This window comes from Pinus tabuliformis, chromosome X (genome assembly GCF_031772625.1).
Source record: "Pinus tabuliformis cultivar Carrire ecotype Pingquan chromosome X, CPIR1, whole genome shotgun sequence".
Classification (NCBI taxonomy): domain Eukaryota; kingdom Viridiplantae; phylum Streptophyta; class Pinopsida; order Pinales; family Pinaceae; genus Pinus; species Pinus tabuliformis.
Window position 1 is genome coordinate 624,004,648 of NC_142308.1, and position 15,843 is coordinate 624,020,490.

The following is a 15,843-nucleotide window of genomic DNA, read 5'->3' on the forward strand; positions in this document are numbered from 1 at the left end:
TGTTGTCGTGTTGACAAACTCCTTTTCTAAGTGTATGCATTGAGTTTGTACCCTTAATTTAATTTATTACATAGTGTGCCCAACCCTTTCCACGTTAGAGTTTACCTTTTATGGGCTTGCCTGGAACTTTGACTAGGCAAACCCTTGCTTCTCTTTATGCCCTCCCAATAACTCTTTATCGCTTACCATTCCAACTAAAATTTTCGTAGTCTTCATGGTGGTGAATGATTTGCAGTACTAACCTCTTCCTAGCCCCTTGTCCAGTGATAATCTCATCAATGTATGCCACTTGACACTTGGTATCCTACTTTTTCCAAATTGGAAGCTAGCTTTTCCAACTTAGTATTCGAATCTTTTTCACTTAATACTAGCTCCTTTGTTGTCATCATTTTTGCCAATATGCCCCATGGAAAGTTGGTTCATAGGCATAGGGGTGGCAGGCGAGGTCGAACAACTACCTTTGCTCTAATGGACAATCATGCCACCTCCTCTTTACAAGCTTGAGTCAAAGCCAAAGCTCATAGCTCCTTTTCTCGTTACCAGGATATTATTCCTTAATTGGTTCATCAGTAAATTGAACATGTGGAACTTGATGTGCACTATAGTCAACACTTTACCCTAGACACCCATGTCAACAATGCCACCTGAAAATGGATTCTTGATACAAGAACCTCCTCTTGGTCTCGATTTTCTTAGTATATGCAAGTTGTAAATGTATATTGGCACATAAAGAACCTCATGGGGCGCATACTCACAAATAAAGCTGACACCCAACAAATAATCAAAACCCAAATTACAGAGTTGGAGGATAAAATTGACCTCATTGATTGTAAGTTAACAATTTTGGCTAAGAGATTAGCCAACATCACCTTCTCCTCAGATGAGGAAGGTGATCCGCAGTTGGAGATGCATAGGGATCCTCCTCACTAGTTGTCATGCTCCATTGGAATTTTTTATATGCATTAGGTGATATATTTTGTTTAGCTATGTTGCAATATGTAAAGGGCTAGCACAACTAGCTTGTTTATAACAATTTTTGTCTAAAGGATGCTCTGATTTGGAGAGATATTAGTAATCTCAAAACTTTGAACTTGTCTTACTAGTAAGGTTTCGCTTCCCTTCGGGAAATCCAATAGTAAGCTATATTTGTCTATGTAATTTCTTTTTGAAGTAATGCAAAGTGCCTAACCGTACAAAAAAAAAGTTAATGAAGTTGCCATTTATATCATGACAATGAAATTTGTCAATGCATTTAGCTTTCTATTTATCATATTCATAATAATACATTTAATTATTTATTTATAAGATAAATTACAAATTTTAAGTGTAATTTAATTATCTATTTTGTTTGAAATTTGGTAAGAAATTGTTGGAATTGTAAATTTGATTTGTGTAATCTCTTTAATTCAAGTGCTTTAAGGATTTTTAAGGATGGTGGATCTATTTATGCATTCAAAAATACATTTTAAAAATAAAAATCGCAATCTCACCAAAAATTATATTATATTATTTTTGCTTTAAAAAGTCCAAAATATCTAATATTAAATTTTATCTACATTTAAAGGTTTTCTCAATAGAAATATTATTAAAAAAGAATTGAATTTTAATGACTTTTCACATTCCATGTGACCGACAAAGGTGTACTTAAATGTGGACCTATGATAGCTAATAATTGGCTTAATGCTCATAGTTTATATGGATATTGATTTTTAATATTTAAAAAATAACATCATTTTGTATTAGTTTAAATAACAATCATGAAGTATAATCCATGAGTCGCATATCGATTTTTTTTTGTGGGTTTAGTCCCCACTAGGTCTGAGGTTCAAATCTCGTGGGGAAGGGTTGAGGATGGAAACCACCTTTCAGAGAATTAAAACTATCCCTAGGGGCATCCAAAGTCGATTAAGCACAACCCTGCTAATAACATCTAATTGGTGGGTAGATCGTTCTTCCATCCAACATACAAGTTGCCCCAACCTATGCTCAACCTAGTTTAAAAAAAATCATGAAACTAATATAATCTATCAAAAACCCATGAGGTGTAGACTAGTTGGTTTGAGTGGCTCCACTGAGCTTCGCACAATTCTGGGGATAACATCCAACTGTGGATTAATCATTCATCCATCCAATAAACAAGTTAGCTCCAACTTAAGCTCAACGTAGTTATCTCTCTCATCACTCTTTTGATGTGGATGATAAGTGAAATTAACTTTCACAATATATTTGAATTAATTTTTTCTATAAATATATCACAAAATCATTTTAAAAACGATCACTCTTTTGATGTGGATGATAAGTGAAATTAACTTTCACAATATATTTGGATTAAAATTGTAAATATGTTAGAAAATGAAGATGTCATTTACATCATGGCTATGACACTTTTGCCAAAAAAAATTACATCATGGACACTTTGCAAAGAAAAGTGCTTGGAATTTAACGACGAGATGATGATAAATTTATCTATTCATTTTTTTGCATTTGATGCATTGAAACATGTAATTACTTATGGAATAAACTAAAATAAACTTCAAATACGTTCTCATTAGTGATAATATTTGTAAAACTAAAATTTACATATTTTTTCATTGTGATGATGAAAGTCATAGTTAGATATGGAATTATGGAATTATGAAATTAATAATCGGTATAACATTCATAATTTGAAAAGAAAATAATAATAATAATCTATTGTTAAGGTTACAATCAAGTCAGACACCAAATTGGCATATGAGACCCCCTTGTTTATGAGACAAGGAACACGCTTTCACACAATGATTTGACTGTTAAAGTCTATTGAGGTGTACATACTCTACCCCCCTTTGGATTTGAACTTGTGACCTCTTACAAGAAAGCACATGTTCTTAACCAATAGGTCATGCACAAGTATTTTAAGATAAAAATTAAAATAGGAGACAACAAGGGAATATAGCATAAACAAGTTAAATGAAAACATGAAACAATGGAGTCCATTTACACATTAATTAATTAGTTGGATGTCACATGCTAAGGATTATATGATATATGGAGTAAATATTGGAGGAAATATAGTTCAACTACTCACACATTGATTCATACACTAACATTTCCATGCTTTATTAAGGATGAAAATTGTAAGTTTTAAACCTTTACAATGCAATAATGCATATATATTTTTAAGAAACAATAGAAAAGAAAATAGTATCCTTCACATCAGTAGTTGGAGATTTAATCCAAAAATCCTTAATCGGTAAAACCGTCAAATGTTTAGAGCCACACTTCTTATTCTTTGTATTAACTTCACCATTACAATAGAATATATAAGATTCCACAACATCCAAAACCCTAATCCATAAACCCAAATTAGATTCCTTAATCGGAATTATACTACAATAGGTCAAGAAACCATTGGCTAAAATACACCAAAAACCAAGCTAAATGTAGACCAAACCCTTGCCCCCACCACTATTGATTTTTCAAGTGCAATAGATACAAGCACAATTTTTCTGAATTATTCTAATTTATCATTAAGCAATTACACTTCATAAATTCAACCATAAACCATAAAGACAGTAGAGATCGCAATGCACAAAGAGAAAACACAATATTTACCCTGGGAAAACCCACTTGTTGGAAAAACTAACAACCTTTTCTTTAGAGAAATTCTTCAATTCAACAAGAGAGACATCTAATGTGGCTAGTCAAAACTATGCTTATGGTCAAACCTAGTCCACAACCCTTAATTCAAGTCTCCAGTAACTCTCTTTGATCAGATCTACCCTAGGCCTAAATTTTCCCTCCAGAATATGCCCAGAAAACTCGTCCTCCTAGAATTTCGGTCTGTCCAGAATATGTTGCCTAACAATTGTCCAGAAATTCAACCTGACCAGAAACTGCTACCCAGAAAAGTTCACACGTGTGAGTTTTAGAGAGAGAGAGATATATCTTTGTCCTTTTATTTCAATCCTTCTTCTCCTTTGTCCTTCACATGGATTCCCAAAAAATTTCTTCTTGTGATGAGATCAAATGGGACTCTTGCGGACGAGGTCGAATGCCTTTATATAGATGTTTTGCCTTCGCAAATGGGTGTGTCTCTTCATTGGGGCCAACTTGACTTGAGGGAGGTCTGACTTAGCAATCTTGGAGCCAAAAATTCAATTTTCAAATTTCGAAATTTTCTCTTTTAAATCCGACATGAAGAACATGTCTTATAATAAATATTTCAAGGTCTAAATAATCAAAATGACCTTAATAACATGTATTATAAATTATTTTCATATTACAATGACAAAAACATAATTATGAAGACCGACCATAGCTACAAAAATTCAACGCTCCCTCTTAGTTAGGGAGGTATTCATAATGACTAAACATATGTTCTTCTTGGGAACAAATTTCTCTAAGAAAGGGTTATATCAAATCATCACCATAATTGGGTCACAAATGTGACACGTGATAATCTAATAACATAAACCATATACCATAATCATGTCAAATAAATTAGACACATGGTAACTCAATAGCATCATCACGGTACCATCATTCGGGTTAGTACCTCAAACCTATGGCATCTCCTCACCATAATACGAGTCGGTACCTCAGACACACAATATATCATTTAACTTCAACTAGTCGCCACATGGAAACCAGACTAGTCTTGGTTCACCATAATTTGGGTCAACATTTTGACACACGATGAATTGCAAAATGGCACACTCTTAACAGAGTAATTCAGGACCCAATGCTAAATGAACTCGATGCTCCAAGACCATTCTTCCTAATTCGGGTCATACATGACATCGAAATAATGTCAGTCCTTAGGACCATTCTCCCTAATTCGGGTCCCAATACTTGACACAGGGATAATCTCCTTATTACAGGTCATAGTACTTGACACAGGGAGAATATCCTTATTATAGGTCATAGTAATTAACGCAGGGAGAATGTTAGTCCACGATGTTATGTCATCATCACTCCCTCTCAATGATAGAGGCATTCTACACAAATCCAAGCTTGTCTTTGAAGTATACAAACTTCGAACGGGACAGAGGCTTCGTCAAGATATCTGCAACATGCTCATCAGTGGAAACATGTTGGAGCTTCACTACTCCCTCCTGCACCATGTCATGGATGAAGTGGTACTTGATCTCAATGTGCTTCAACCTGTCATGGAACACTAGATTCTTAGTCAGCTTCATACAACTTTGATTATCACAATATATCACGGTCGGCTCGAGCACATGATCAAATAGTCCCACGAGTAACTTTCGATGCTATATTTCTTCACAACTCGCGAAGTTAGTTGCAATTTACTCTGCCTCGATAGTACTGAGTGTGACAAATGTTTATTTCCTACTCATTCATTAAATCAAAGCGGAGCCCAAAGTGAAGAAACCTATGGATATGCTTTTCTTGTCTTCAGCACTCCATGCCCAATCTACATATGTATAACCCTGTAGTTGAATATCGTAATTTGAGACATATCTCAAACTAAAATCAATTGTACCACAAAAGTATCTCTGTATGTGTTTTGCTACAATCTAATGATCATGTCTAGGTTCCGCTTAGAACTGGCTCAACGTGTTGATTGCAAGGCAAATGTCTGGCATGTATTAACTATATACATCAACAAGTCAATCGACTTTCAGTACATCAATGGATCTATCATATTAGAATTAGAGTCTCTTAGCTTCCTTAGATTTGTAACCATGGGAGTCAGTATCAACTTGCAATCAATCATACCAAAATTTTGCAGGATCTTGATAATATATTTTCCCTGACCAAGAAAGATTTCACCGAGCTTTTTCCATGCTTCTAGCCCCAAATAATAGTGCATCAATCCAAGATCCTTCATATCAAATTTGAAATCTAACTCCCTCTTACACCGAATAATCAGATGCTCCATACATGTCATAAATAGGTCATCAACATATAACAATAGGATCACAAGTTCATTTTTCTCAACCTTGAAGTACAAGTTTGGATTAGCATTGCTTTTGGAGAAACCAAGTCTTGTCAAATAATTGTCAATTCGTGTGTCAAATAATTTTCAATTCGTGTATATCAAGCTCCCAGTGCTTTCTTAAGTCCATACAAAGATTTCAACCTGCATATGTGAGACTCTCTGCTATGAACCTCAAAACTTTGAGGTTTCTCAAGTACACTTCTTCTTCAATTACACCATTAAGAAAAGAAATCTTTACATCCATTTGATGTAAGTTCTAGCCCATATAAGAAGCAATAGAAATAATGGACCTAATAGTAGTGTACCTGGCGACTAAGCAAAAGTCTCATTATAGTCTTCTCCCTCTTTTCAGGAGAAACCTCTATTCACAAATTTTGCCTTGTATTTGTCAATGCTACCATCCACTCCATGCTTAATCTTGTATACCAATTTGAAGGGCACCATTGATTTATCTTCAGGTGTAGGCACGATTTCCCATACATCATTCTTCATGATTGATTGGTATTCTTCCAACATTGCATCTTTCCAAACTTGTTGTTTAACTACTTTTTCATAGGTGGAAGGTTTAACATCAATAAGAGTAGTCATCAATGTTGCATAACCAAAAAACCTCTTGTTTTCCCTTAAGGTGCCACATGGTGTTTCATGTACTTCTACTTCCTGCAAAGTGGATCTCATCAAGCTGACCTTTTCTTGGTTTCAGGAGCAATCGGGTCCACTGGTTCACTTAGCCCTTCTGGCTCTTCTTGATGATCAACGGGATGTTTAGGACTTGATGGACCAAATCCTTCTTTCTTAGGAGCTTCATGTTCCTCATCTTCATCAATGTCCATTTCTTTAGACTGTTGATTTGTGTAGCTTGGGAGGTACTCCACAACCCTAGGTACTGGGTTTGTGTGAGTTGGCACCACAAAAGCACTTTGTGGGCGAAGTACCCAAGAAGTGGATTTTGCACCCAAAGTTGTGGGCATGAAACCAAGAATGATTTTGATGGTTGGATTATTGTTGCATGTGTGGTACCCTTAATGGAGCAAGGGGAAACTAAGGAAACCATAAAGGCATTGTTTAAATGAGATGAAAGAATTTTTATTTGTATGCAGTGGGCTAAAAAACATAATGTACAAGTCGACTTGGCTTGAGAAGTGCCCTTTGAAGGGTTGTCCATTGCACCTAGAGAAACATATAAATAAGAGAAGAGGAGAGCTCATTTGAACCACATCACAAGTGGAAACATCATAAGGAGAAAGACATTTGAAGGGTTGCAGCTTATAGGAGCATCTTTCAAGAGAAGTATGGACAAATTTGTGGACTATCTTTTCTGTGTTTGGAAGATCAAGTTTAGGTAGTGCTAGTCGAGGCTTACAGGAGGAGTTATGGGCATAAGGACGAGCCTGGTTATTCTCTATGTACATGTCACAAATTGGTTTTGTGTTTTGTAGTGGGACGAAAGCCTGTTTTGGGACGATTGAGAGGCCTAGCAAGGAGTTAAACCAAGGCCACATCACATTAGAACAATAGCGCACAGGAATGGGCTTTGTAGAGGAGGATATTGCTGTTGTTAGAGGAGTTTTGAGGCCGAGTTTTATGACTGGTGCATTGTTGTACAAGCGCCCTAACCAGGTTCGAGATACCTCAAGGATATGATCATGATCATGACCTTGAAGGATAGAAGGAGTATTTTGTTTGAAGTATGTTTTGTGTCTTTCTGTGTGTGATGTATTGCTAGGCGATGTTTCCATATTGGAAAATGGAGGAGCAACCTAAGAACATATTGGTTGGAGGATTGTAGTGGCTTGCTTCAAGCCCTAAGTATAGTCCCTTGTGAAGGACAACAGGGTTGTTAGAAGGGCAGGGTGATTGGGGCCCTCGGAGTTGACTTTTGAAGGAAGAAATGGAAGCCAAGAGGGATAGTTGTCAAGGCCTAGCTCAATGAGGTTTAGTGGTCAACTTCAGTGAGAAGAGGGAAGCCTCTGAAGCCCTAAGATCTGACATCCTTGAGCAACAATGTGGCATAAGTGGGTAGTGTGTTGGAAGACCCTATGTGCTTATGTCCTTGAAGGAACAAGGAGAAACTAGTGGGAAGATTGATTTGGCCAAAGTTCAATGACCTAAAGGAGAAATGTTCATTGAAAGTGGTAGATTGTGGAGCTACAAATTGGAAGGCAAAGGACTGTTAAAAGTGTTCAAAGTACATGGACCAAAAGGACTGTGGATGTGCACCAACAGAAGTAGGTAAGTTGTACTTTTTTCAAGGTAGAATTGTCATCATAGTTTTTGTTGATACCAAGCCCTAGTTGTCTTGTATTAGGGTTGATTGTAAGGGCCATGATCCCTGGTACGAGGGCCCTAGATTGTTGTGTTAAATATTTGTAAGTTAATGAAGTTAGCTTGAAACTCGTGTCTTGTGTACTAGTTGATTCATTGCTATTGTTTTTCCCTGTGTAAAGTAGAATTGTTGTGCTATTTCAGTGCGTTTGTGTTCAAGATTTAGAATCAAACCAAATTCTTGAGTGTCTTGGAAAATTCAAATTGGTATCAGAGCTACTTTGAAGGGTTGTGAATTAGAGTGTTCACCACTTACAACTCAAGAGGGAGTTGGTTCCATTGATGTTGAACGACTAATATCAATGGTAAAGTTATAAGTTGCTCTATGATATGAGGACAAGATGGATGGGTTATCTAACTATAGTCCTTGGAAGGAAAGGATCAAGTTGGTCTTGATGGTGAACAAGATCTATGATTTTTCCAACAAGGAGATCAAGAAACTGACTAACCCTAAGGAGTTGGAAGTGTATGAGGAGTTGGATACGAAGGAAAAGTTGATCATCCTAGATGGTGTCAAGGATCATTTGATACCTCATATATCCAGGAAGAACTTTGCCCATGAGATGTGGAGAGCTCTTCAAGATTTGTTCCAGAATAAGAATGAGAATTGATTGTTTGTATTGAAGGATAAGTTGAAGAGCACCAAGATGTTGGATGGAGAAGCAGTGGCATTGTATCTGACGAGATTGTCTCGGGTTCAAGATGAGCTTGTCGCCATTGGTGAAACTGTTACAAATTTTGAGTTGGTGAGGATTTCTTTAAAAGGGTTCACCGAGGAATGAAATCCCTTCATCAAAGGAATCATCACTCAAGAGAAGCTTCCAGACTGGAACAGGTTGTGGGATGACTTCATTTAGGAGGAAATGCAAGATGAGGACCTTCATAAGAAGAAGACTTCAAATGATAATGTGTCTCTTCCAAGGAGAATGAAGGGCAAGTTGAAGAAGGACTTGATCAAGATGAAGTGTTTCAGTTGTGGTGAATATGGTCATTATTCGACAAAGTGTTCGAAGAACAAGAAGGGAGATAATGAGAAGAAAGAAGTGAAGGAGATAGAAGGTTTTGCTACTATTTTTGAGTTGGATGAACTCTCAAAAAGATTGGAGAGCGGGGATTTTGCTCTAGTATTGATGAGCCCCAAAAATGTACAATTATTTGGGCTCATTCAACCTCCTAATTTGGCTTAGTCCACCATTCTCATTTGTTTATTGCATGTTTTTGATTATTTTTATGTTAATAGAGTGAATTTGGTTAGTAATTATGCCAACAGGTCTAATGGGTGCTTTGTGTAGCCTTGTTGGTCAACTTGGAGACAAAATTGAAGGTCTTAATGAGCACTTGGCAGCCAAATTCGTGGGAGAACAAGCTAGAGGATTTGTAGGAAGGTGTCCCCCTCATTTATGGACCCTTACCTCGAATTCTCCACCATCAGCTCGGAGTTCAAAGGCCACCAAATTAATGAGCACAAGGGCAGCCAAGCAAGTCAAGTTGGACTGCTGTTAACTCCAAGTCTTGGGCAGCCAAGTCCCTAACTTTTAGGAGGACTGTTGGGTCCTCAAATGGTATAAATAAGAAGGCTTGGGGCCTCATTTTGTTTAGCTAGTTGGTAGTCATTTTTGGTAGCTAGTAGTTAGTCATTTCGTAGCAGCTAGTTAGTCAATTTGGTTTTCGCTCTTTGTAAGCCAGTTTTGGCATGACATTAGACTTTTGATTATGAATAAAAGCAAGCAGTTTTGGATCAGATTTTGAGTTTTTAAAGGAGCCTAAAGCTCTCGGGGTTGGGCCCAACCTGAGAGCTCAGGCCTCCTTCCTTTGTATCAATATTGTTCCTTTCGCATTTCGTTTCCATTTTCCTCTACATGCATTCGAGTATAGTTGCTGATTTGGATTTCCTGTAGAAGTTAAACAGATTGGTTTTATCAGTCAGAATTGCTGTAGTTGTTTGGAAGTAGGCTGAGTAGATTAGAGTGAATAACAGTTAACAAAGAACAGGCTGACTGTATGCTCATGATCCACCTCTTTCTAGAGGCAGGGATCGCAGACTGTGCTGCCCATTCAAAAACGTTTGCTTACATGTTAATGCTCTCTTGAACGCAGTCTTGGTGATTGATAGAAGTGTCCATGAGTGTCAATTTCTTGGAATGCTTCATTGCTTCAGTACCATATATCAGTTTCCTTCACGAATACATTGTTGTTCATTGGTTTAATAAGTTGTTGGCATAAGTTAATAACTTTTACTTGCAGGACTTGGATGATTTGTCAAATTTACACCGTGCAACGCTACTCCATCGCTCCTTAGCCTCATCCACCGAGCCTTAGACCTCTTCACATCCCTATTTCACCTCCATACTCATTCCTCCATCTTTTTCCCTCCATCCATGCTCCAAAATCCCATTTCGAAGCATCCTGTAGAAGAATTACAGAACATCCTGTAGAAGACTTACAGGACTTCCTGTAGAAGCCCCTGCAGACTTCCTGTAGAAGTCCATAACCTCGGTTGCATAGCATCCAGACCTTTTGGAACTCTCTGAAAGAATGCCAGGGATCCCTTAGACCCTTCCTGAACCTTCCAAACCTTCCTCAAAGCATTTTCATCCTGTGATTCATTCCTGCACAGTGGAAAACTAGTTAAGAGCTCTTGCATGACAATTCTCATAAATTAGTCCAAAATACAAAAAGATGTTTTCTCTAGTGAAAGGCAGTATAGACACATGCATTTGATCATCATAGAAGTAGTGGCACCTTTTTTTAAGTTTGCATCTTCATTTTCGCATTAGTTAGATTAGCTGGTAAAATTAGGGTTTACTAGGGTTTCCATGCTTTGGTTGGCTTTCAGTTCATTTTTGCCAAGTAGATTAGTTTTCTTTGAGATAGCTTTCATCCATCATTTAGCAAGCTTCTTCTGAGAGCATATAGAAGTTGGCTTGAACCCTAGCGGACTTGTGCCAGCTGACCAAGTGACAGCTGCGACAAGAGCTAGTACTTGTGCATACAGCACCGTCGCTTCCAAGTTTGTACGAACTACCAGGTTGATAAAATTAGAGATACGAAGCCCCAGGAGTTGTAGCATTATTGCTACAATACTGGAGCTCACCATCTTTTTGGCGTCGTTGCCGGGGAAGCGGCAGAGTATTGGTGATTGTTGCTATTCTTCTATTTTCTACTACAACTTTCTGCTAAGTAGTTTATTTCATTTCCATTCTGCAAAAGTAGCATAGACATTTCTTGTTTTCATAGATTAGCATTTCCTGCTTTCATAGATTAGCATTTCCTGCTTTCATAGATTAGCATTTCCTGCTTTCCTAGATTAGCCTTTCAATTCCGCAATTTCAATTTTGCAAGCATAGATTAGCATTTCAATTTCGCAAGCATAGCCTAGCATTTCATTCCTGCAATTTCATTTGAGCAAAATAGATTAGTCCTTTCCTGCTTTCATTTCAATTCCGCATTTTCCTTTTAGCAAGATAGTTAGTTGCAGTTCAATTTATTTCAATTTTGCAAGTAGAAGTAGAAAAAAGCAAAAATCAACCAAAAAGATTTCATTTCATGCTTTGTAGGAGTAGAGATAAGTTAGAAAAATGATTGCACAACCCCCCCTCTGCTTCACACAGCCAACGTTCTTCTTCGATGGCTGTGATGAAAGAACCCCTGGGTGGACATCAAGACATATCTGAAGAACCTCTAGGGGAGAAAAAGAAAGAAACATTCCTCTGGAGCAAATGGCTACAAGCAGAGATGTTGGGAGCAATATCTTGTCCAAAGATGAATTTGAAAATCAGATCGAAGATTTCAAGAGTGATATGAGGCAGTTTCTTGCCATGCAACTGGATACCTTGCGGATCCAAAAGAAGCAAGAAGAAGCCAAGAGGGCTTTGGTCATTTTTTGTCCTAGGTGCCTTAAAAAGCATCCTAGGAACGAATGTCCAATGCACTCCCTAGGAGTGTGTTTCATCTGTGAAGAATACCATCCTACAGATCAGTGCCCTTCCTTGCCCAGAATCAAAGCTACATATCAAAGAGCCAAGGGAGCCATTGAATCACTCTATTATATGAACCAAAGGAGGCCACATGGACCTAGATCTTACCAGCAGGAGATGCAAGGGATACCCGAGACCTATTATGACCCTTATCAAGCCACTTTCATGCCTTCTTGGGATCCCCCTGCTCATCCTTCCTGGTCTACACCTCCTCCTTGGTCATATTCTCCTTGTTCCTTCACAGATCCATATTATGCCCAACCAGTTGCTCATTCATTTCACTCTTATGCTCAGCCACAACCTCAGTGGAATGCACCTTATCAGGAGTGGAGGCCCCAGTATAACTCTCATCCCGCTCATTTTCCTCCACCACCTGCTCATCCACAACCATCGCCTCCTCCTCCACCAAGGCAACCCCAAATGCCTACCCAACCACAATGCCATCCATCTCCATCTCAAACTCACACCTCCACTCATCTACCCGTACCATTTCCAAAGCCATGCAATGGAGTAGCTCAACCCCATTGCAAATCTGAGGCACAACATATCCAAACAACTCCTCTTGAGCCTAATGATCTTCACCAAAGCTCAGGAAGAGTGTTGCAAAAAAGAGATCATCTTGAAAGCATTGAAGGACCAAAGGCAAAAGAAGATCCAAAAGAAAAGATCAAAGAACCATGGGCTGCACTTGATGAAGAGAAGAGATCATAATCAAAGATGGAGAAAGTTCCCTCATGGTTACCATCAAATCTTCCATGTATTCAAGAGAAAGATCAGCAAAAGGAGGAAGATGAGAAAGTCATGATAGAAAGTGACATGAAGAATGATCCAGATCAGCAAAGGGACCAAGGATATCAAAGCTATATTGAGACATGGTTCCAGACAGTCACTAAGTTGCAGCAGTACTCTCTTCCTCAATTATGTTTGATCCCTTCAAAGTCAGATCATTTGGTCTCTGAGATCTGGATACCTGTCAGAGCATGCATTTCGAGCCTCCACATCATTTTTTCTCTAATCTCGATGTGCACATGGCTCCATTGGAAGTATTCTTATACTTGAAAGGAATTTTGTTTTTCAAGTAGGGTAGGGTAGGAAAAATGAAAAAAAAAGGAAAAAAAAAAAGTAAAGAAATGAAAAAAAATGAAAATAAGAGAAAAATAAAAATCTAAGGTGAAAACCCCCTCGGAGGCGCCTTAGATTGGCTCATTGATTGAAAACCTCCATGAGGCGGTCAATGGGTTGGAAAGAAAAGAAAATAAAAAAGAAAAAGATCTTTGGGTGAAAACCTCCCTTGGAGGCGCCCAAGGCAGGCAATTAGGGTGAAAACCTCCATGAGGCGCCCTAGTTGTTTTTCAAAAAAAAAAGAGAAAAAAGAAAAAGAAAAACAAAGCTAATCATCATTGAATAATTTCATGTTGCATCAATGACATTGCAGGTTAAAAGAGGACGTTTCATGGCAGGAGGAGCACTCAAATCAAGGTCAAAGGAGTTTTTGTGCCTTCTACAGGAAGTTTCGTATCTTCTACAGGAAGCTTACAAAAAAGCCAAATTGATCTCCAAAGAGGACCTGAAGGCTTGGAATATGTCCATGAGGCCTACACTCATCTATGTTTCCATTCCTCACCCCTTTTCCATCATTTTTTCATGTCATTATGCTTCTTTCCTCAAAATTGTGTCTTCTACAGGAAAGCTCTGAATTTCTACAAGAAACATCCTGTAGAACCTTTGGACGAGCCAAATCCAATTTCAAAAGTGAATCTGATGGTGGGAGCCTATTGGTTAGGCCTGCAAGCACTTGTGTGTCCATCCCTTGCCTTCATCCATCATTTTTTCCACCTCCTTGTGCTTCTCATTGTGCCTCTACAGGATCTTCCTGTAGAAATTGTGGGAAACTAGGCATGCATTTCAAAAAGTGGTTTGGCGAGCATGGTAGCTTCCTCAAGGGTTCAGAAGCCCTCATGCCATCTTCCAACTCCTCCTCCATCATCTCCATACCTGCATCACAAGCAAAATTCATTTTGTCATCCCATGCAAGCACATGCAAAAAGCCTTGAAGCAAAAATACATAGAGCAGAATTTGTTTTTGCCATAACTTGAGAACCATGCATCCATTTGACAAACCGTTTTATGGGGGATTGTACAAGGTCGATGACAACATGCCTGAGCAATGTCATGCAATCCCAGTCCACGGTTTCCAAGAAATCAGCCTCCATCACCATCAGCCATTTTTGCATTTTCTCCATAACCGTGCATCCGTTTCAAAACCTGTTTCATGGGGAGATGCACGTGGGTGATAGTAGCCTACCCAAGCAGTTTCAGCCAATTCCGATGTGCGGTTTCCGAGAAATCGAGCTCTGAAATCTTCAGCCATTTTCCAATTTTCTCGAAATCCATGCATCCATTGATCACGAATTTGCTATGGGAGATGCATCATGATGGTAGGAACATGCCCACCAAGTTTCAGCTCAATCCGGGTTGCCGTTTGGGAGAAATGGCAAAAAGAAGTTCTGGTCCTGTGAAAATTCAATGGCAGCAGTTTCAGGATGCAGATCTGAACGTGGAAATGAACTCTTGTTGCATGCATCTGGCCAGAGGACACCTGCACAAGAAAACCAGCCATGAATCAGCAACCAAGCCATCATGCAACCATAAAATCAAATGCATGCAGCAATGACAGCCCACAACAGCTCACAGCAGCCATTCAACTTCGAGGTACGTGACTTAACCTTTTTCCTCTGTTTGTGTAGATCTAATCTAAAGCAATGCATGAATGAATGAAATGAGTGGATTCAGCCAAGAAGGGAGCCACGTCCAATTGCACTCAGCAAGGCAAAAATCACGCAGCATGATCAGTCATTCACGTGGAAATTAAAAAAAAATGGTTAGTGGTAGATCTATGGAACTAAAGTGCACAGGACATTAGCTGATTGACAGATAGATGAAGACATGCAGTTCATAACATCACTGCAGTTCTAAAAAGCCAGCGCACATGTTTGCCACCTCACTCCACCCAAAAATCACGCAGAATTAATGAGCGCTCAGCTGGAAGTCATGAACTGTTAGTCAACTTGCACTTGCATCATGTTAAACTGAAGTTTACATCCTCTGCTTCCACAATCGGCTTAATCTATCGACCTCCGCTGAGTTTCCTACCTATTTTCGAATTTCTCTAGTGCATCGGGCTCACTCGAAGGCCGAATCACGTTCTACAGGAAGGCAGAAACAGGCTTCTACAGGAAGCCCGAAAACAGAGATAGGTCAAGATATTCACCAAGTAGCTTGACTAGAAACTCTTGTGTGAAGTTGAAAGCTTCCGAGTCAAATGAAAATGAGTAAAGAGGTACAAGGTCCAGTTGCATCTGATGACAATACCAACGAATCTAGGTTACAAATCTAATATACATCATATTTCTTTATGATGGGCAGTTTAAAATGCCTCTATTCTTAGAGATTTATGCATGTTTTTCCGAGGCCTAGATTGTTTGGTTGTATTTGTCTTGGTTAATGTTGTATGTATTTTTCACCAAACAGGGATTTGCATTTGTGACTCTCAAGACTGTGGAGGCTACTAAGTGAGCCCGTAAGGAACCAAAC